We start from the raw sequence: 20700 nt of genomic DNA on the forward strand, positions 1-20700 counted from the left end.
TTTCCAAAGTCGACAGATCTGGCCGTAGTGAACGACCTCTCGGCTCTCAGTCCCGCGCTCCCTATACCGCACCTCTGCTTTTCTGTAAATCTAGAGAAGGTTTTAAAACACTGCATTCGCGGCTTCGATTGTTTAAAAAGTGCGCCAGCATGAAACTTTGAGAGTCCAGGAAAACAATTGCTAATGTCTAGGTTTGGGCCAATCGGATCCGTCTTCCCTTACTCGAGCCTGCAAAAGCTGCAGCCAATGAGAGGTAGCTTTATGTGAACCAACCAGATTCGCGCCTGCACTGACAGCACAACTGAAGGCAAAAACATTGAAACTCTATTTTCCGTAGACTAGAGCCATCCGACCTGTACGTGCGTCATGCGCGCGACACCTCCTGTGCCGCTTGCAAAAACTACACCCTAGACCTGTCACTCTTGTTGCCTGGTTTACATAGGTGTTGATCGAGCTGTTTAGTCTCCTGCAGTCAATTTACAACCCGCCTCCGACCAGTGCAGCCGAGGGGACGGTGAGTCCGCCCCCCACTTCCACCAACACCTGCATTTTTACGTGATTGTGCTCCGCACCTGTTACTTTTGGGGGCTGGGGGCGTTGAGCACCCAACGCAGCTTAAGCTTTAGAGTTTTTGCAGTTAAAAAAAAAAACCTTAGAGGGGTGGCCAACAACATTGGCTGACCTGTCAGGGTGTTGGCACATCCCATTTCAATGCACTGAGAATGAAGGAACTTAAGGTCTGCTTTTGCAGTTTTGTTGGGGTGAGGGGGGGGGGGGGGGGGAGGGGAGGACGGCTGTTTTGTCTCCATGGGTATTTTTAGGATTGCGAGCAAGCGTTACTAAAGGCAACTCTTTGTTGTCTGCCTGAAATGTGTAATTATTCTTCCGTTAATACTCACGGAAGCAGGGCACAATGTCACCAGGGAAGTGTGGTCATCATTTTGCCAAGTAATTGTATCCTCTTTCTGCGTCTTTGACATATAGAGAATTAACACTAGAAATGCTGCGGTGAGTGTCATAAGTAAAAGCGAGCAGAGCGCTCTAACTGCAAGTGGCTGCCATCTGTGAGCCAAGTCCAGGGTCTGCAGGAGCAGTAGACAAGCAGGTACGGTACAGAGGGTTCATTTACTGGGACCAGGTTGCTAGCCCACTTTCCTTCACGCTTCTTTTGTTTATATCTCTGCTCACACTATCTTAGCGTTCAGGCACAAGTCATAGTCTTCCTTGTTATTACAGGCAGTACAAAGGGCAGTCTCATTGTTACCCTCGTGTGCAGGTACCTTTCTTGCCCTGATACTTCTTCCACTCATACAGCCACTCCTCTAACCCTCCCTCAGCAGCAGCCCAATATTTTTACTCTTACACTATCCAAGATTGCGGCACCCACCGAACTCAGCTTCACATTACTCCTATTCACAGAAAACCCATCACCCCAACTCACAAGGACCCTGCCTCTCTCAAGATATACACGCTTAAATGTGCCACACTGTAGTAATGTAATTTATTGTATTTTTTTATGTTAATTTGTTTTTGAACATTCGAGTATGAGATGTTTTTTAATTCTTGATATACAAATAATTTGGTGAAGGTCGACTACTGTAGCATTTTAGAGGTAGTCACTTAATAACAGGAAACGGAAAACACTTTTGCAATTATTCATTAATATTTTGGCACAATTAACAGTTACATACCATGTGTACTTTAAACTAATTGAATATATCTGCTCCACAAGCATTCTTGCCTGCTAACGGGGAATCTTTTATGTGATGGCAAGAGAGGAAGGAATATTTCTGCAACTATATTTCAACATTTGATTAAGATTACTTTTCACCAGAAAAGAAAAAGGAAATCTTGTTACAATGTCTAGAACCTAGAGGGTATAAACATATAGCAAATTTTAAAAGACGGCTAGGCAGATCTTGATGCACATTTGTCACCAGTAATGTGTGTGGCCATCGTTAGAGATACATTTTTCCAACGCAAGCACGGATAAGTGAAAGGGTGGATGAATATGTTTCAGCACCTAAACATTTGGCCATTACCTGCCGTTTTGGTGCACTACAAGAAGAGTTTATACGTGACCAAATCATTATGCTTACGAGCAATCCTAACATACAGGATAAGTTGTGGGCCACTGGAAAAGCTTCATTGAGATGCGTTAATTGCTTTAGTAAAGAAAACGGAATTTACCAACAGGTGTGCTGAAGCTGTAATTGATGAGTTACAGTATACTAAACAAATTAACATAATTAAAGTTGCTTAGAAAGTTAAACGTAACTATTTCACAAAGGTCCAGCACAATACCAGTGTTTTTTTTTCTTTAAATCATTTTTATTGAGGTTTTGCATTTTGTCTTTGGTGTGAGATTCTGGTTACATCAAGCCATGTACAATAAAGAAGAAAACGAAAATAGGCAGTTGTCATGTTACAACAATGTAAAAAGAAATAATGGATGAATATATATACACACGGCAAGCGGGCAAGTATCAATAAACATTGTCAAATACACATCACGCAGTTTCTTTGTTCAAGTTATGAGTTCCATAACGTACATCCGTGTGGACTTAGTGAAGTTAGGATCGAAACTTAAGGATCGCAAATACTCTGTGGAAATTAATGTAATATAAAAGGAAGGAAAGAAATCTCTATTGGCAGTGGGGGGGGAGGGGGGCGTAAGGAAACTGGAAAAAATACGAAATAGGGGAGGTGGTTAGGGACACGAGCAAGGTCCACAGGTAAATAGACTGGAGAGTGGAGTTGGATATGGGCTAGGGACATGGGACAGGGTAAAACGAGGTGGCAGCTATATACAGTACCATTAACTCAAAAAAAGAAATGGAAGAGAATGCTAATTCGTCAAAACCACGGAAATGTTATAGATGTGCCAGTTTAGAACATTTGAAAATTTTAAAGAAATGTTCTGCCACGAGTCAAAAGGGTCAACATCTGAGATACCAAAGTAAAATGTATTCAAGCGGATAATAATTCAGGTTCTGATCAGCGAGAGGAGGATACAGATGCTAGTGGTGTTTTTTGTATTGAGTACTATATTTTAAATGTTGAAAATGCAATAAGGAAAAAAACAGGTTGGGGCAGTAATGTTAGCCTAGCAGCAAAAAGTGCACACCTAGCTGTTGGCAAGGAGATCGTGGTGCCTTAGAAAGGAGAGGGTGGTTCAATGGACGGAGACTGTTTTTACTCGGTCATTGAGGATACTGACACAGGGCTCGAAAAATCCAAAAAATTGTACTAGTCCTGCAGGACTAGTACCTTAAAAAATGTCCTCGACCTAACGGCAATCTACTTGACCTCCATCTGTGAAAGCGGAGCAATTGTGACAAGATAGCAAGATTTAAAGGCATCTTTATTGCTCATTAACTTTGTGAGCAATAAAAATGCTTTTAAACCTTGTTATCTTGTCACATTTACTCCGTTTTCACAGACCGAGGACAAAATTTGGTTTGTAGGACCTAAAAACAGCTCGACCTTGCTAAATTTAGCTCGACTATGCGAGCGGTCGAGTGGAATTTTCGAGCCCTGCACTACCCAGACAAGCGAGGGCGGCTCAGAGGGGGGTGAGGAGGATGAAGAGTCAAGCTCTGGATCAAGTACATCAAGAAAAGAGAGCACGCAGAAAAAGAGACGGGCTAAGGGGAGGAAGCATGGCGTAGACACAGGATCGCCCTCAGCGGGGGGCGGGAGAAATTAGTATGGGATTATTCAGCCACTTCGCAGACCTACTTGGAGGAGATCAACTCCCCGGCTGCAGTCAATACCCCTATCCCTGCGCAGTACCAGGCCCCTTTCGATATGATCTTTAGTACACTCGAGCAAATGCAAGGGGAAGCAAGATCGGAAAGCCGCAGGGCAAGGCAAGCATTAAAAAAATCCATAATACCCTCAGGAAAGTTAATAAACTCTATGATAGCATCGCTGAGAGGGTGACAGAGGTGGAGGAGAGAACTGGGAAGCTAGAGGATGACGTCGGGGCATGGCAGGAGTTTAAACTGGAGCAGGAAAAGTTGGCGAATGATCTACAGTGGAAGATGGAGGACTTTGAAAATCGCCAGAGGCGTAATAACATTCGCATTTTGTGTGTGGCAGAAGGGACAGAGGGGCAGGACATTATGCGATTTGTGGTTAAACTGTTAAGAGGAGCCTTCCCGGAGTCTGAGTGGGAGTGGGAAAGGGAGGTCCAACAGGCCCACAGATTCCCCTTTACTATCAGGAAAGGCCGGGGCGGCGGGGGTCAGACAGGTCAACCTGCGCTGCCCAGGGCTATTTTAATATATGTTGGAAACTACCTACTCAGAGAGGAAATAATGGACAAGGCTAGACCTGACCGTAAAAGATCATTTGAGGAGACCACCTTCTTTGCCAGGTAGACTTCTGCCATGTAACTGTGGAGAGAAGGTGGCGGCTCAGGCAGCTCATTAAGCCATTTCAGGCTTTAGGCTCAGAGGCATTTCTCCTATTCCCCGCAAGGTTGAAGGTAGTCACAAGGGGGAGAACAAGCATTTTCTTGTCCGAGATTAAGGCCCAACAGTTTTTGGAGGAGATCAAGACACAGAAAGGTGGTTGAGATATTTAGAACTACTCATATTATGGGAAGATGTGAAGATGTGGGGTCTTTACTGCTAGGAGCAGGATATATAATTGTTTGAGAGCTGTAAGATATGTAAGATATGTAAGCTATGTAAATAGGCCGCTGGTATTTTTGGCAAAAATTCAGGGGCCAATAAGCACAGATAAAACATGATGAGGGAGACAAGGATTAGGCGGCTGGGGGCACGGAGGGGGTATAGGGGGTTACAGGAGGTATAGGTAAACACTGGGTGAAGGGGGAGAGGGGAGCGATTATCACAATCTGGAGTGGCTACACATAGGTCTCATTGACCTATTTGCCAGTAATGGGGGGGGGGGGAGACTGTGGGTGGGAAGGGTCGGCTTAGTGGGTAAAAGGGGGGCGAAATGGCAAAAAAAAAGTTATGACACAGGGTATAAGAGGCAGCACAGGGTAGCTCAGAGCAGCACACAAGGAGCTCAATTCACACAGTACGTAGCAGAAATATGTTGGTGGACATTTGATCAACCTCAGATCCATAACCAGCGTAAGGTGACGGGCTGGGTAAGGTATACAGGGTTGTACAAAACGTTTGATGTATTTTAATGAGTTGTAGAATCGATACTATTGACGTCTGTGGCCTTAATGATGCTGGTAAAAGGCTAAGGGTTGCGGCATTACTTAGAACGTTACGGTTGGATTTAGTTTGCCTCCAGGAAACACATGTTGAAGCCTCCAAGGGGTATCTCCTGGAACATCTAGGGTTCGCCGTTTTGGCAAATTCCAAACAAGGCTCTAAGCATAGGGGGTTGGCAGTATTAAGGAGATCTAGTGATGTAGAGGTGTTAAAAAAGAAGGAGGATCAATGGGGCAGGTGGGTAGTACTGGAAATAAGATTTAAAGGGGGAAAATGTACTATAGTCTCCGTGTATGGCTCCACAGAGGATGACCCTGAGATATTTCAATATCTAGATACAGAACTGGCGCTGTGGCCCGAGCCAATTATATGTTGTGGGGATTCTAATATTCATGACCCTAGTAGTTCGTTTCTACAGATAGGAGGACAGTATGTAGGGAGGAAGAAGAGAACTCATAGGGCATTGACGGATATGGTGCTACATAATTCCCTAGTGGATCCGTGGGCTAAGTTGAACCCAGGCATGGACGGTAGTACATTTTATTCAGCCCCTCATAAGGTATTGGTCAGGCTGGATTATTTTTTGATCTCTACTCCCTTGTTGGCAGGGGCACAAATCGAGAAACAACCTCGAATTGTGTCGGACCATAGCCCATTGATTTTAACCATCAGAATAGGCCAGGTACAACGGAAGGATACACAATGGACATTTGATGGAGCCCTTTTGAAGGATGAGGCATATAGGGATTATATGACAGGTTGGATCAAGATCTATTGGGATATCAATAGAGGAACAGCCCCCCCGGGAGTTGTATGGGATGCTTTTAAGGCCGGGGTTAGGGGGGAGACAATGTGTTATGTATTCTCAGCCCAGAAAAAGATAAGAGCTAAAATTAATGAAGTATATCAAAGTTTGATGAAGGTAGAGGATGAATTGGCGATGGATTTACGGAAGAATGCACCAATAGAAGAGCACCTCCTCAAAATCATTGCTCTTAGAGCAGAAGCTGCTGAAAATATTTCTAAAAAGGCAGCAGAGAATTACCTAACTAAGAGGGAAGCTGCGTACGAGTTAAGCGAGAAGGTGGGCCATTTATTAGCTGTCCGTACTAGACGGAGGCTAGCAGCTTCAGACATTTTGGAGATTAGGGATGGGAACGGGGCCTTGGTTTCTGAAACAGTTAAAGTAAGGGAGGTTTTTAGACAGTTTTATGCAGAGTTTTATGCTGGGGGTAGGGCAAGAATCCTAGGAGAGGTAGAAAGTTATCTTAGAGATATTACCCCTTCGGCTATAACTACGGAGGAAAAGGAGATGTTGGATTCACCCTTTAACTTGGAGGAATTCCTCATGGCGCTAAAGATGTTACCATCAGGCAAAGCAGCTGGTCCAGATCAGCTGCCGGTTGAGTTTTACAAAGTGTTTCACCAAGTGATTGGCGCTGATATGTTTAACGTTATGCTGAAGGCGCAGAAGGGGGAGGTTATACCTGAATCTTGGGGGGAAGCGGACATTATTGTTATTTTAAAAAAAGGTGAAATACCAACACTGCCAGGTTCATATAGACCTATTACATTGATGAACGCAGACACCAAAGTGTACTCCAAGATACTGGCGAGAAGATTAGCGGAGGTGATAGAGGGTTTAGTAAGTCATACTCAGCATGGGTTTATTCCAGGCAAAAGCACCACACAACATATTAGGCCGGTGGTTACAATGTTTGATACGGAGGGTATCCTGGGGGACCCTATGGCGGCGCTTTTTTTGGATGCTGAGAAGGCGTTCGATAGGGTCTCCTGGTAATATCTGTGGCATACGTTAAAGTGGAGTGGAATGGGAAATTGTTTTATAACAGCGATGCAGACTCTTATTAAAAATCAGTCAGGAAGGATTAGAGTCAATAGGGGGTGCTCAACAGCAGTTAGTATTGGGAGAGAGACTAGACAAGGCTGTCCGTCATCCCCACTTCTCTTCGCACTCTATTTAGATCCACTGATGCGTAAGTTGGAGGGCAATCAAAAGATCCCATCAATAAGGCTGAATGGCTGTGAGGTAAAGACGCTGGCCTACGCAGATGACGTGGCCATTTTGACATCTAATCCTACTGTGGCCATAAGAGAAACTTAGACTGAGGCACAAAGATTTGGCCAGGTTGCGGGGTACAGCCTAAATAGCTCTAAGACTCAGATGGTGTGTAACCAGTACGTTGATTGTAATGACCAAAGGGTGGTGGATTCAGCTGTATACTTGGGGGTGGAAATTACAGCCGATCTAGACTCAGTGGTGCAGAATAATCTTGCGCCCCTGATGACTAGGGTAAAGACAGACTTGGAACAGATGAACAACTTGCATTTATCACTAGTGGGATGCACCAATGTTATAAAGATGTTGGTATTGCCCAAATCCTTGTATTTTTTTAGGGCAATACCTTTATGTTTATGAGGCAAAGTGGTTTAAAGAGTTGGAGAACATTTTGAATAGATTCATCTGGGCTCATGGCAAGACACGCAGGGCTTACAGATTTATGTCATTGCCGAGAGAAAGGGGAGGGTGGGGGGGCGCCTGATTTTAGGCTATATTATTGGGCAGCTGCACTGCAATACATGCGGGGATTGATCAGGGGGGGCGGTTTGGATCAAAGAATCACCAACGATTCGTCTAGGATATACTCTGTGGTTTTGGGGCCGGAGTTGGAGAATTGCTTTCCCAACTGTACTGATTTTGGATACTATAAAAGAACGAGATTCAAGACAGTTCAAGCCGCGGTCAAGATTTGGAATGCTGTCATGAAGAAAGTTGGCATGGGCCGATATAATTGGTATACTAGGATGTACAAAAATGTCTCCTTTCCACCACAGATCTTTGGGGATACGATAATGGCGGGCTAGGCTGAAAAGGGGATAGTTCAGATTGGGGATGTGAGTAATACTGAGGGAGTGTTACAATTTTCAGACTTAATGAGCAGATATGGTTTAGATAGGAGGGATTTTATTAAGTTCCTGCAGTTAAGAAGTTTTCTTGGGGGTAAGCAGGGGGGACTGGTGGGTTTTAGTAAGGTAGAAATTCTGGAGAAAATAAGATTAGGTGGAGTTTCTACGCAAGCCTCATAGCAGCGAAACCGGATGATATGGACACGCATAGTACTAAGTGGGCAGAGAAATTGGAAGGCGAGGTTGGCTGGTTCCAAGAGTCATTGGGTTTGGGTCGCACACTGCTATGTTCAGCGCCGTTGCAGTCGCAACAGTATAAAACTCTGTACTCGCTGTATTTTACACCAGCAAGGATAGCAAAGTGGGGGGGAAGTACAGGTATTACATGTCCAAGGTGTAGTTCTTCCGAGGCAGATTTGATACATATATTTGCTGCATGCTTGCAGTTACACACATTGATAAAAGAGATAGAGAATTTTTCGGATGCCTCCTTAGATATTCAAATCACTTTAAATCCTGTTCAAATACTGTTAGGGATAGTCACAGATAGTAATACTATCCAGAGAGAATTTATTTTTGTTGCTATGGCAGTTTATAGGCTCTGCATAGCTAGGGCCTGGTTGGACAAGAACCCTCCGGTAATGCAAGTATGGCTGGCTAATCCTTTGGCGACATATAATTTGGAAAAGAACATATATGCTCGGAAAGGCAGGAAAGGGAGGCGTCTAGGATTAAGGATATGGGACCCTGTTAGAAGATGGAGAGACGGTCTGGGGTTGCCATGAATAGGATGATGTATTCTTTGATGAACTTTCTATATGATTTGAAAAGATATGTACTGTATCGGTTTAATGAAATTAATAGGATGATGTATTCTTTGATGAATTATCTATATGATTTGATATGATTTGAAAGGAAATGTACTGTATTGATTTAATGAAATTATTTTATTCGATAAAGTGCGCTGCAATGTGCTTACTGTGCAATAGTAAACATAAAAATATTTTAAAAAAAGAAGGAAAAAAACAGTTTGTTAGTTGAGTGTTAGAGGGGTAATGGTAAAGGAAGTTTGCAGATTCTGGTTCGCCGTTTACCATTTTTAATGAGGATGTTTTGAAAGATTTGTAAAAGTGCTTGGGAAACATTTGGAACAAGTGGGGGCGAAAGCAAGAAGTTATACTGGAGAGGTTATTATTCTAATTCGATTCAGATCCCTGGAATTTGTAGAAAGGCTATGTGCAAATCATATGTTTCAAAGAAAGGTCCTTCTGTACTGGGTTGGTCTGATCAGGGTGATTTGGGAATAATACAGGATCCTAATAGCTCAGTACCTGAATTGACTATAAACAATAATGATCATGTTGGTAAAATAATATTAGATGAATTTCCTAAAATATTTTTTTGGATAGGTTGAGCTTTTGATAGATTATAGCCATGTAATCAAACTGAAATATACAACTAAACCGGATATATAAAGTGAGACATATTCCTTTCGATAGTCAGGAAGAGGTTTTACAGGAATGAAAAAACGTAGGGGCAGATTTACAAGCCCCATGGGCCACTTTTACGTCGATGTTACGTCACTTCTGTGACGCAGCAGTGGCGTAAACCATGCGCCACAATGAACCTTATTTACAACGTGATGCATCTAGGGAGATGCATCATGTTTTAAAGCCCTGTGCCACACGCAACCTGCAATAGGTTTCATGGGGGTGTTCCGGTGCAGGGTGGGCGTTCCATCGCAGGCATGCCTCGTAAAAGTGATGCAGTGAAATCTACAAGATTTCACGGAGTCCCTTTTATGTCCATGCTATGTAAAAACCCTTCGCCTGCTTGAAGAAAGTCCAGCAATGCGCCGCGGTCACACCACAGGATGCAACACGCATCGCCCTATCCTTGCGCCATGGTGCGCCGCATTGTAAATGCATCGCAGGGAGGGAATTGTGTGCCGCATCTTTTCTGGCGCATCCCTGCTTATTTGCAGAGATGCGCCAGAACTCGTAAGTCTGCCCCCAAGTTCAAAATTATATAATTGAGCAAGTTGAATCTGAAGAGTGGTTGTCCCCATTGGTAATGGTAAGAAGTTCCAACGGAAATTTTAAATCACATGTGGATCTTAGAGTACTGAGTAAGAACATTGGTTTATCAGTATCCATTACCTAGAATTAGTTAAATGTTTTCCAACTGGAAAGATGTATACTGGGTTTCCACATTTGATTTGAAATCTGTATATCATCATGTGCCATTACATCCTTTATTCTAAAAAGTTAACAACATTCGTTATACCCATGGTATGTTTTCTTAGAGTGCCCTTTGGACTTGCATCAGCTGTTGCAATGTTTCAGACACCCATGAGTAATTTGTTTTGTATAAATGGGGTAATGTTTAGTTTAGTGGAGTTTTATTCGAAACTTGTTCATAATTCTGAAAAAGATATGCCATTCGAAACGTACTCAAGAATAAAGTAAAATTTCTGTGGTCTGATCAGTGATTAATTAAAAAAAAAAAGTGCCAGGACCCCCATCAGGAGGCCACTGCAGCTTGCACCACCCTTGCCCCTGCCAGTCCTGCCAATGACAGTACCAACACAACTATTAAACCATCACACTCCTGGAAGTGTGACAAAGCAGAATATTCCTGGCCCCCAAAGCTGTAACAATAGCTTGGGCAGCAGGTATTAGTCATTTTAATGTATATTGAATTAGTAAATAACTTGTTGGACTCCTCTTGAAATCAAACAGTGCCACTTGTAGCACAGTCATAAGTGGCAGTGTCCACAATTAAGCGCCGCTGTCGCATACCGGAAACCACTGACTCAAATTAAGCCCTGGGTTTGATGAATGTCAGACAGCATTTACAAAACCTAAAGCAGAAATTAATACAGTTTTTGAAAGGGGTTGATCCTGCATGTAAAATTTGTATTACAACTGATGCTAGTAAAAATGACTTAGGAGCAGTATTATCTGAATATGATGTGAACAAAAATGAGTAGGTAGTAGCATTTGCTTTACATGCGTTGTCTCCTGCAAAGGAGAAATATTCAGTCATTGAAAGAAAGACTCTTATATGTGTGAGAGATTTCACTCATTTTCGCAAATGTGAGGGGTTATCATGTTGTACTGAGAACTGCTCACAACCCGTTACCAAAAGTACTCACTACTACTGATTTGCAGAAAGCATCACCCAGATTAGCAAGAATGTCTATCAAACCTTTGGTGTTCAATCATAATATCCTCTGCATACTAGGTTTTAAAGACAGTTGTTGATTTCTCAAGTCGGATGCCTTACCTTTAAAGGATAATGGTGGACAATGTTTGGTTGAATGGTGTGTGGCCAGATTATTTGTTGAGGGAATGTATGGTATTAATGGCAATGAATGGGAAGAACAAATGGCCAAAGACAAAAGCATGCAAAAGGTTTTGATGTTAATGAACAATGAATGCCCAGAGAAGAAAAGATTGAGTACGGATGAACTTATATATTGGGAGGTGAAAAATGAGTTCAGTGAAGAAAACGTTTGTTTTTAGGGTGTGTAAAATTGGTACCTCTGGTGAGGTTTAGGAGGAATATATCAAAATGATGTCACAAAGGATATCTTGGTATCACAAATACCAAGCAAAGTATCAAAATGTGTATGGTGGCCAGGCTTGAATGGTGACTTTGAAGGGTTACTGAGAGAATGTTAAAATGTAGTAGGCCTGACAAATGTCAGAAAGCTAACCATTTCCCTCTTTTGCCAATTTCATGCCCAAATATGCCATGGGAAAGGACTGGCACAGATATAATGGGTCCAATAGAGGATGAAGTTACAGAACAAAAAATATGTCATTGTGGTTATGGATTATTTTTCAAAATGGTCCAAGATTGAAATTTTGAGTAATTCAGATAGTTGGCGATTTGCACTTTCTGGACAAGATATTCATGAGATAGGGATTGTCAGAATGTATCGTTTCTAAAATTGATGGACCGCAGATTGCTTCTGAGAAATGTATGTTTTTTCTTAGAGGTATGGTATCATTCGTAAAACTACCTCAGCTTACCATCCCGAAGGAAATGGCTCAGTGGAACGCTTTAACCTTGTAATGAAAGGTTCCATACAGCTAGCTACGAGTAGTAAATTGACTGGGATTATGAAGATGATGTGGGCTTACAGTATAGCACCAGGTAATAGTACAGATCACAGTCCCATTTGTTTTCTTGAGGGGTCGTAAACCTATTAGTAAGGATTTGGCCTGGTTATCTGTATCTTTACAGGCTGAATGTTCTCCAGAGAATGTAAGAAAGAAATTCGCATTAGCTAAGCAAACCTATAAGGATTGGTGTGACAAAAAAAACTGTGGGTGAAAATTGTTCCTGTTGGAATTGTTGAAGGTAAAGGGAGAGAGAGGAAAGTACGTTCTCTGAGCCCTAAAAGGTGTGCAACTTGTTGGGTAAGTCAACTTTGTTAAATGATGGCAACCTATGGCATTTACGTAGATTGGCTAAATGTAAATATGGAATAGATGAAGGGATGATGGATCAACAAAGCTGATATTGGCTGGATGATGTGGATGATACTGGAGTTAGGAATGGGAGCGTACATTTCTTAAATGTGAGGAGTAATGATTATATGAACGATGAAGATAATCTGGGGGTTTGATCTATGTGTCATCATCAAAATATGTTTGGGAGGTATGTTAGAGTTATAAATAAACCAAAAACGTCTAAAGATTTTATATGTACATAGTTGTTTATAAAAGTAGTGTGAGGTATGTATTCAAACTATAGAAAGTAAATTGTTGTAATGTTAATAGTTGCTCATATAAATTCTTTCTTGCATTCACCCTGGCGCCCCTAAATATTTTGGGGGCACTGTAGGTTGTCTTATGCCTTTCAGTATGTTTGGCTGGCACCTTTTGGCTCTTTGACAGTTTGCGCCCTACGTCTGCCTTTACCCACCCACAACCTACAATTTAAGTCGCGCCTGAGGGTGAATAACTCTCTACCTGCATTCAGGTTGACATGTAAGAACGATATCACTGCCAGGAAATCAAAGACGGCACTCCACCCTAACTCCACTGAGTTCTACATTTCCTCTTCGAGCACGAAGTTCTACTGCAAAGCACAGTAAAGGCTACCAGTAAAGCAAAAGCACTAACTATGTTGTGGTCTCTCAAGGAAACTCTTTGTATAAGGATATGTCCAGTGTGGAAAGGCTCACTGGTGATCCTCTCCACAGCAACTGTGGTTTGATTAAAACATCATTCATATTAGTTCTTATGTCTCGTTTTTTATAACACACAAACTAACAATATTTCTTGTTGAGATGCAGTTTGCAACTACACATATATAAATAATTTAAAAAAAGAGTGCCACTTGTTTTACAGAGCCTCTTCGTAGAAGATATATCAATTATCCGGTTTGCTTATCTGTAAAAAGATCTATCAAATTACTGCAACTAGCAACCTTCCCTGTGAGTTTTCACTCAAAATGCGTATCTCTCTTGGTCAACAAAAGGTTTTCGGAGGTAGTCATAAGCTGAATAATTACTGCATGACGATTAGATGTGCACTCTGTATGAAGAGAGCTCTGACGCCGCTCAAAACCAACCTTAGAGTGCAGCTGAGAGGAAACCAGTGTAGAAGCACTGCTTTATTGTGTTCTATGAAATACACGTTTGTAGGGCAGCACAAATAGAGTGGTACATTCACTACAGAGCGTCAATGCTATCAATCCTAAGCAAAAACTAATGGCAAAGAGCTAAAACAAGAGAAAGCACCTGTAGCTAGCAGTAAAGGCAGCAGAACCAAGCCCCCCCGGAGCCCACTCTCAAATACTGCTGGACCACAGACTATGCAGGAAGCGCTGTACACCAGGAGCTGGTGGGTTAAGCTTTGGTAGATGCTGTTCCAATGTTCAAGCACAGCACTACCTCCCTTCCCGCAGCCCAACCCCAACAACCTTTGCACACCTCAGTGAAGGGGTATAATGTTTGTGAGTTTGTTTTCCTGAGCATTTTGTTGTTGATAGAAGGTGAAATATATATTTCTAATATTCATTCCTATTTGTAACATACAGTTTGTGGCCACTTTGAGCAAGAGGTTATGTTGAGTGAGAGCTGTTCTGTCAGGATAGTGGTCTAAAATTGAAATGATGGTGTGCGTTTGCAAAGGCAGGGGAAATCCTGAAAGTCTACAACACTATTGTAAAGCCCACCAGTGCTGCACTAGTGGGGACGGAGTTTGTCTGCTGCACCTGACCCTGGATTGGCATACACTGACCAGCAGGAGACTTGTGACACTTCAGTGTCTGGGTCTCCTCCCTCCAGCTACAGGAATGCAGGCAATATACTTTCAGTGTCTGGGAAGCTGTCCTCCCCTCTATCCTGTGCCAAGCTAAACCAGGGTCATCCAAATGGATCCCACTTCACTTTGGTAATTAATACTATGAGGCCAATCTTAAGGGTAAACATCAGAAGACCTACGCTTCAACCTTTGTATTATCATCTGCTTTTTAATGTTTGCATTGTTTATCATGTTAGTGGAGTGGTTTCGACCTGCTTCCATATCCTTAGGATATTAAGAAAATATTTTTTTTCTTCCTGCCGATGGTTTCAGGACAACTACCAAAAACAATTGCCAATACTGCTGCTACTTATTAGACTTAATCCAAGCGGATATACGAACCGCGCATCACGATAACCTCAAGCTTATACATTGCTTTTATTATTTTATCAACTTATTTCATTTTTTAGAAAAGATGCTTTGACATTTTTTATGTATACAAAATACATTTCACGACAACCCACAAATTGACTGTACAAAATACCAAAGAAATACAACACAATCACATCCAACAAACTTCTCTAAGCATACTACATTCATACCCAAGCCATATAATCCTTCATATACAATAAACCAAACATAAAATAACAAATACCAAGGAACTTTATCCTACAAGGTGCAAATATATACATTTATGTACATTTCTAACATTCAAAATAAATTTATCAATTTTGCTCTAATCCTCCTGTTAGCCTATTAGATAAAGCTAATCCTAATTAAACAAAAAATTGATTTTGGTTTATCCTAAGGTCTACGCGTTTCAAACCCCTCTGTTCCTGGGGGTTCTCATCAGGACCATGCATTCACTCTACGTGAAGTCAATAAACCATGTGCCCACTAGTGGCACAAGTTTGTGGAAGATGGTTTGCGGAAGTGTTGCGCAAAGTTGGAGCGTCTGGGGCGTCTCACCATCAGCCGCACGGTCGGAGCCAATCAGTCGTGTCTGATTGGCTCCAACCGTGCGGCTGATGGTGAGACTCCCCAGACGCTCCAGCATTGCGCAACACTTCCGCGTTGTTCCGCGGAGACTGAGCACGCGGCAACAAAAGTGAAGAAATCAGACCTCCAGACACGGCGCCCCATATATTGAAGTTCAGTAGCACCAGTGCAGTCGGCTGACTCTAGGCAATCGCAAATTGTTTTTGGTAGTTGTTCTAGTGTGCTCAGCCTTGCTGCTTATGAGCCAGACACTTTTTTGGTATTGATGGTTTCAGGACAGCAGTCTCAGCCCTCATTATGTCGCGCTTGGACTACTGTAATAGTCTGTACCTGAATTTGAAAAAAAAAAAACACGGGTACAGACTGCAGCTGGTTCAAAACGCAGCGCAGCGAGACTGCTGACTGGGATCCCCAGGTTTGCCTCAGTTCCAGAGGATCTCCGGCAACTACATCGGCTGCCTGTAACAAGACGTGCACCATTCAAAGCCCTGTGCACTGTCTGCAAAGCTCTAATGGGCAGTGGCCTTGAGTTTTAGTGTAGGTGTTTAAAGTGGTATGTGCCGGGGAGAGCGCTTCACTCAGCCGAAGGCAGACTAGTTGCGGTGCTACGAATAAAAAGGGCCAGTTGGGGAGGAAACCGCTTCTCCGACTGTGCAGCAAAAGCCTGAATAGCCTTCCGGCGCATCTCAGGAATGCCTCAGAGCTCCTCTCTTTCAGAAAGGGGCTTAAGACCTGGTTATTCAGGGATTAGATCCTTGTATGCTCTCTTGGTAGTCAGTATTTAGCGCCAGGACGCCCTTGGGTATAAGTGCGCTTTATAAACTCCTAATAATAATAATAATAATTTAACCTGCATCTATTACTTTGCTTTTATCATGAGATTATCGCTTCATTCAAACACAGCCTAAAGCTTTCAGTATTACCCTATGTAGGCGTCCCGCCATTACTTTATGCTTCCAGCTCAAATAGATCTGCTGACCTGGCTGAAGCGTTGGTCTTGCTGTTGCCTGGCAAGAGATAGACTATTCATCTGATTTTAGGGCTTATCAAAATGGATCAATGGTAGCACTATCTCACTTGCAAATAATGTTTCTTTTTACTGTTTTGCATCCTCAGTGCGCATGCTATCAGAAGTCTACTTTATGAACTTCTGTTCCTTAACCCTGCATGAAAATCTTGACCTTTAGTTGATATTTCAATTGTTTTCTCTCCTTGTCTTCAAATGACCCTCTCCTTTTTTTCATTATCTGTGACACCTTATCCCACCAACCATCTGCAAGAACTCACATACTCCCGAATAATGATCACAACTAACCACTACTAATTTAATCCACCACATAGACACTGGAGTAAATGTATAAAATGGTCTCCTTGAGCACACACAACTAACTTCAATGACCACTGAATTAACTACTAACTTTGGGTTCTGGGGAAGTGTGCTGCCTGGTGTAAAGCGATTCAATGCCTCGTCAGGAGTAGTAAGTGTTATATAAATGCGTTGACAATTTAATCATTTACATCTGATTGATGCCGCTGTGGTTGCAGTTATCTTGAGGTATCCTTGCTTTTGTCCAAAGCTACAAATTAGTAAAAGCTACCACAGATAGGCTGATGTTCAACTCTTAAGAATGTGTAGCATGGAACTATAGATGCAACCAAGAGATTATGCATCTCATCTAATACTGAACATATTAACTCCAAACATATTGGTATAAACATTAATAGTGCTCTGTTTGTTTCCAGGTGAATACAGATTACCTGAATGAGGCAATAGAACAGTTGTGCACCAATATTGTCTTCTACCAGGGAATCCGGTCAGTGCAGGAGCATGAACCTGCAGTACCCTTGCCTAGTACTGGCGAAAAGGTTAAACCACTGCTCTGTCTCTGGTAAGTATAGCAGCAGGCCAGCTGAGGCTGGGTACTGTTAGTGGTGCTAGTCATCGAGGGTGCTGGATCTTAGGCTGTTTGTAACTTCAGAGCTTAAAATCTATGCAAGGGCATTGTGCTATTCTAGCTTTCTTATGGTGCTGACCTAAATACAACCCGTTGGGTGATGTTAGGGTAATTGAAGCTGTCAAAGTTTAAACCATCAAGTGTTAAATGTATTACATTTTGTCAATACAATTTAAGGTAATAAATGTTTGCTTTTAAGTTCCTTCCAGAATTTTCAAATACTATTGTCTATTCAATTTGAATGTTATTTTGCAGGGATATTTGAATACTTTTTCAATAATCGCACCATAATAACTTTTGTGAGCAATTGGGAAAGGTCTATTTTTTATGCAATAGAAGGAACTTTAGGAAGGCTCAGAAAATGAACACATTGTTCTGTGTGTTACATGCCAGTGTTTCAAATGGACTAGTCTAAATCCTGTTGCACACTAATTTGTATGCCCAACTTTTGAAATTGCATCTCTTATACCACTGTGAACCGGAACAGAATAGTATTATAAAATGTATGTTAATATGCCTTTTGGTAGTTAAGAAGACAACATTAAAAGATACTCCTCTTTCTATGTAGATAACCTGACTAAAAATTAAAGGTAGGCCTTATACACACCAAAAGATTAGCAAACCATTTTCTTAAAGGAGGTTTATGAAGTGGTATTCAATTGTCATTATGGATAGGACTGACTACATTAGGCAAATTTAACAGATAATTAGCCAATACACATGCATGTACATATGAAAAGCTCAATTCTAACTACATTAGTACCATAACAAAGTACAATTTTACTAAACTTACAGAATGGAAACAACTGGAATACATCTCATTAGGATAGATCCTAGATTCCCAGCGATATATGCATTACCTAAAATACATAAGCCAGTTTCTTCCCGACCTGGCAGATCATTCATTGCAGACATTGATTTTTCCTCTGAGAAAATTTCCGAAAGTGTAGATTATTTTCTACATCCCTTAGTTGTCAATCTACCATTTTACAACCAAGATACTAAAGACATTCTTAGCAATTTGTCTGAAGTACAATGTGCAATTGGCACAGGACTAGATATCTTAATTGTTTGCTCATTGCATACCGTCATAACAGCTACATATGGCACAAAAGCAAAAAACTTTTTTTAATAGACAAGCTACTGTACTTGCACATAATCGGATGCTAACCAGAAATTTTTTTTCTAATTTCGGAGAGCAATGTTTTCACATATGAACAATGCTGGTAAAAATAAAAATGGAACAGCTATGAGAACTAATTTTTACTCCATTGTACGCCAGTATTTACATGGGCTGGTCTCGGAAGAGCAACATATTTGGAACCACTGCTTCTTGGCCCCTCCCCACTCCCCTTCCAAAATATACAGGGAGTACATACTATGCTGGGGCTGCTACATATATGATGTAAGTAATAATCTATGAATTGGCAATGTAACACTCTGTGACCTTTTATCTTAATAGTAACAATGACAAAATTTCATTGCAAAATAGTGATTCTTCCCTTGAATATTTAGATGTTACACCAAAATATCTAGTAAATTTTACAGGCAACCAACATCCTGGAACTGTATATTACACGCTAAGCGTGCGCATCCTAACTAAAAGAGATCTACGTTTGTCTGAAAATAAACAGCAAAATAAAAAGCCCAACATAACTTCTCTAGTTACACCTTTCACTTGCCAGAGTGGAGATGGATACATATATATATATATCCATCTCCACTCTGGCACCTTATGTCCATCTCCACTCTGGCAACTGAAAGGTGCAACTAGGGCAATTCTGCTGGGCTTTTTTTCTCCTTTTTTTTAGGTTAAAGTAGATCTCTTTTAGTTAGGATGTGCAACGCCGGGCCCATGTGACACCGTCACAGTACATCCTGCTGCCTTTTAAGTTGTTAGTGGGTCTGCTCCTCCCCCATTAACGATCGCGCTCACCTGTTGCAGCCCGTCCATGTCCTTGGACTGCAACACCCAGAATGCCGTGTGGCAGCAAAGCAGGTTGGTGGAAGATACGGGGATGGCATATATATACATATATATATATATATCATGTGGCATCATGTGATCAAGGCCTGTTCAGGCTGAAATGCATTATGGTGGACTGTCTGCAATAAATAGTTTTTGCACTGGTAAATTGAGGTCCGTGTCCGTCCTTGGAAAGGACAGGGAGCAGAGAATCTGATATATATATATATATATATATATATATATATATATATATATATATATATATATATATATTGGTCAATCTTGACAGGTCTAGCCGTCGGGAAGATCTTGTGAATCAAAAAGGTGCAAATATAATGTGTCGATGTTAGGAATCCTATTAGGTGTAATGATCACGGCGAGCTGTTCAAGGTTCAAGGTTGCAAGATCTTCCCGACGGCTAGACCTGTCAAGATTGACTAAGATTGCCTTGAAAAAGCCCAGGAGTGGGCGAAACACGTGTCGGCAGTGCAAAGCTGGAAAACTTTTAATGTGTTTGATAATAAAGAATTTGAAGCACAACAACTGTTTTTGGATCCATACTTTGAAGCTCCTTAACTCCAAATGAATTTAAGGTTGATGTTGGTGTTAAAACCTTGAAAAAACTATTACTTCACGGAAATTTCCTTGACAATTGACTTCTTAGAGGGTGCTTGTGTAACTTGGTTTCTTTCTGATTCTTGATACTTGCATTAAGTTGCTTTGTTTAAACACCCCTGGTGGTGGGTGTCTTATCAGGTTATCAGTGCACCTCTTTTGATACTTTGCGTATAACGTGCACAGTGAGAATAGTCATTAACAGAAGGTGCGGACGTTTTCTCTTTTTGAGAAACACTACCACCAATATTGCTGTGTAAATATATATATATATATATATATCTTTCACGTCCTCTGGTCAGGGTGGGCCTTAGCGCGCCCATACCTCCGGGGTACACTTCTTATGGTCCTGAAGAAGCCCAGTAAATTACACATAACGGGCAGAAACATGTCGACCCCACTTTAAGTGGAAATACCCAAAACATTATTTGGTTAATTTCCCAACACATATATTTTTAACCATGTCAGGCTGACCACTGAATAAAAATTATTTTGCGTGGTACACTGCCTTGACATTTTTAACTCACAATTTTTTCACATCACTGTCACAAAAAAACAGCTCCGCAGTATCCTGGCGTTGAAGCACACCAGGGAGGCATTCGGCTTCTCCTGGTGGGCCCGATGATGAAGCATGTCACCACCCAGGGTGGTGAGTGAGGGCTTCCTAATAATTCCTATTGATTCTCAACTTGAATTATTAAGGTTCTTCTTTTCTCTGTACTTGTGCTTACACATTTAGTACCTTTAGACACTCTTTTGTTGTTTGACAC

At 41.6% G+C, this 20700-nt stretch overlaps 1 protein-coding gene across 1 annotated transcript in view; it reads left to right on the forward strand.

Annotated features, from left to right (window-relative positions):
• Positions 1-335: 335 nt before the first annotated feature.
• Positions 336-20700, forward strand: part of FBXL4 (F-box and leucine rich repeat protein 4) — a 267402-nt gene continuing 247037 nt past the window's right edge. The window contains exons 1-2 of the mRNA XM_086926627.1: positions 336-514; positions 17135-17280. The gene's annotated coding sequence lies outside the window, so the exon portion shown is untranslated. The remainder of the gene's footprint in view (positions 515-17134; positions 17281-20700) is intronic.

Source organism: Lissotriton vulgaris, chromosome 6 (assembly GCF_964263255.1).
Source record: "Lissotriton vulgaris chromosome 6, aLisVul1.2, whole genome shotgun sequence".
Taxonomy (NCBI): Eukaryota; Metazoa; Chordata; class Amphibia; order Caudata; family Salamandridae; genus Lissotriton; species Lissotriton vulgaris.